We start from the raw sequence: 3,390 nt of genomic DNA, 5'->3' as shown, positions 1-3,390 counted from the left end.
GCCAGTGACTTTTTTTTCTTCTTCTTTGCTGTGCGTCCAAACTCTTTTGGGACAACACTCTCCTCTCTCCCGTCCTCGCTCTCTCTCTCTCTCTCTCTCTCTGACCTCCCCCACGTCCCTCTACTCCTCCCTGTCTGGTCTAAGTGAATTTGGGGATCAGATTTAATTGTGTCCGCTGTTGACCCGCTTTTCCTAGTGACTAATGGTTTTAATATGGCTGAGAGAAGCTCTACTCCGGTGCAGGAGTGTCCACTGGGTCTCCTGAAGGGAGAGGAGGGGAGAGGACGAGGGCTGATATGAAACTGCTTGAAAAGATGGAAGACTTCTTCCATTAAAAGAGCCTGCGTGGAGAGGTAGGGTGCCAAGGTGAATGCCAAGAGATAATATAGGTAGTTAAGGTTATTCAACTCTGTGCGTATCATTCACGTTACATTCATTACAGCGTTCAACGCTGATATAAACCGCGTTTGGTAAATTGAAATCTCAAGTGGTCATATGGAGATAATCAAGCTATATTGAAATTGAAAATATGAAGTGGGTGTGACGGGCCAAACCTTAATCAGTATTAGCCAAGGTGGATGTCTTCAACAGTACTTATATTGACAGCTAGGTACAGTTACACATAATCAACCTGGTCTTCATGTTAAATAGTCTAATCTCATAGGTAATGGTGATTTAAAATGAGCCGATAATGTTTGGCAGAGCACTCTGGCTCTGTTCCTCTCGGGTCAACACAGTTCATTTCAGATAACTGCAGTTTGTCGTATAATGGCTTGTCGTCTCCTGCATGGCGATGATGCAGGTTATTCTGTGTCTCCGTTGACCCTGTTTGGGCAATGACATTCGGTAATGACAGTGTACTGAAGGAGGCTAATGCAATCACAGATAATGCTCTTGGACACTTCACTGTTGTGTGACCAACGATTCGCTTGAATGCCAATCCAAAGTATTTCCATTAGCTTAAGGGTATATCATTTAGATTTACGTTTCAAGTGTCATTGATGGTTACTTGTATCATCAAAAGGTCCCCTCTGCTACATTCCAATGTGATTTCTGCCTCAGGGAAAATAGGGAAGACTGATTTTGATTCAAAAATCAGATTAGGAGTTTACTTTATTGTGGGGCTGCTGACGGTTTGAATGCCACAGCAGTGATATGTTTTTTCTGCCTGTCACCTCCATAACTGTAGATATTGATATATGAGTCGTATATCTGAGGTTTGTGCAACTCTTGCAGCCTGGGAATTAAGTTTCCCAGCTATATCAATGATACGCAGAGTTTTTGTACACTAGAGACTTCTCTTGCGGAGGTCAAGAGGTCATGAAGTAGGCCTCTTACAGTTTGCATATAGGCTATGTCCAGACTCTCTGAGGTCAGTAAGCAAGAAATACCGGTATGTAGAAACAGCCTTACATGAGTTATGATGTTATCACCTGTTTGCCTTTTCTAATGTACCCAGTTGCTGACTATGCTTGGCCATGTAAGGAAATGTTCTGTATACACTCTATTTGAACTTGTCTATCCATTGTATATAAGGACGGGTGTGAACCATGTGCCTCACTCATCTGACCACTCTGTCGTGGAAAGGTCACATGATCCGAGCAGCTCGTTCTAATAAACAAAGTCAACTCTTTTTCATTGTCGTACATCTTTCCGGCCAGCCTTCTGACAGATCTCATCTTATCAATCGAGAAGTTTCCCTTTAATATAGGTTTATATCAACGATTCAAAGCACCTTTTGCTGTTCATAAGTCACAAGGAACATGTTTTACAATTTTTTTTATTGTAATGTCTTTCCTGTTCATTTACATGGGATATTAAGCATTTTGGCTTATTATAACCATTTTCTCTTTTGACAGTTAAAAAAACTCCCAGGATACCTTAGTGCCTGTCCTGACCCATCCATGTGCCAGCAACAGTCCAGTCATTCATGCCAGAGGACAGACAGCAATACACACAACTGGCCACAGGGTGGCACCGAATCTCATGACAATCTATTGGAAATATTGGCGTCCCCTCAACCTTGCTGAGTTGCCAAATGTGAGTCCCACACTGAATAGAGTAGAAAGGCTAAATTGGATTACTTATCCAATGGAAATTGTATTGGACCAAAAGGCCAAGCACGCTGTGATCAGATCAAGTCAGTCAACATCCTTCATCAGAAATCCCCTTTAATCCTTTTCAGGACTGAATTATTCTCAGGTTAGGTGGAGTTTACATGAAGTGACAGAGACGTGGGTTTGTGTGTGTATGTGTGGCCTAGAGATAATTCTTCGTCTTGTTAAAACCCTAACTGTCCTTCATCAGCATCAGATTCATCCTGCCCTGTCCTCTCTGCCCGCTGAAAAACGATTAGAGCTCATTGGCTGCTGCCTGACAAGGTCTCCATCTGCCCAGCCACTTACAGCTCTTCTGCTGTTGAATGTTTAAACCTGCTTGAGAACTGAACCATTTGTTGGATTTACGGTTTGATGTACGGAATAGCTCTGTGAGTCTGCAGATGTGGTTTATTCTAACTTTGGTCACACAGTCAGGATGACCAAAAACCCTCCAACCCTATGTGTTGCAGAGAAAGACAGAGAAGAGAGAGAGAGAGAGGGTGTGAGGAAGAGCAGCAAGAACGAGCGAGAGAGAGAGAGGCACTTGCTGTGAAATATCACTCAAAGGTCATTGTGGGATTTTGATAATGGATTAACAAGGCAACAATTGACCCCTATTATATCCCATGTTGGAGACAATGCACACAGTTAGAGAGACTGTACCACTGCTGTTCACCTTTCAAGTACTGTTGACAGTCTAATAGAATCTCAATATAATGTCTCGGGTTACGGCCCTGTTGAGTGGTGTGGGAGACTTGATAGTAATTATTAGTTGGATTCATCCCATGACCGAATTGAAGTGTCATTCAAATGCCGGCGACTCGTTTCTTTTTTCTCTCTCTCTCTCCCCCCCCCCACCTCCGGAGATTACAGTCATCTATCCCCGGCCAGCAGGTTAGCGTGTGGAGAGTAGTGGGGGGTGCGGGGGGGCACCCAGACAGATGTAACAGAGGGGTTGATGTAGCTGGGCCTGACCTGCCATCGTGCGCACGACAGATGTACCTAATCTAAGACTCGATTGCTTTGGCTCACATCTGATAGTTGTCATCAATTTATACGGCGGCGGCCACACTGAAAGTGCCCTGTTGTGCTCCGGCTGTGTTCAGCCGTTCAGCTGTTCGTGCTGCTGTAGTGGGAAAGGGATGTGAAAAGGAATGGATTTCAATGGCAGGGTGAGAGCCTTGTGATATTGACGTTGCTGTGAATTTGCAAGGTGCTTTCCCAATAAATCTCCCTACAATACAACTACATCCAGAAAAGCCCAAGGTCAGCAAAAAATATTTCTCAGATT

Source organism: Osmerus mordax, chromosome 6, assembly GCF_038355195.1.
Source record: "Osmerus mordax isolate fOsmMor3 chromosome 6, fOsmMor3.pri, whole genome shotgun sequence".
NCBI lineage: Eukaryota > Metazoa > Chordata > Actinopteri > Osmeriformes > Osmeridae > Osmerus > Osmerus mordax.
Note: the sequence above shows the minus strand (reverse complement) of the source record.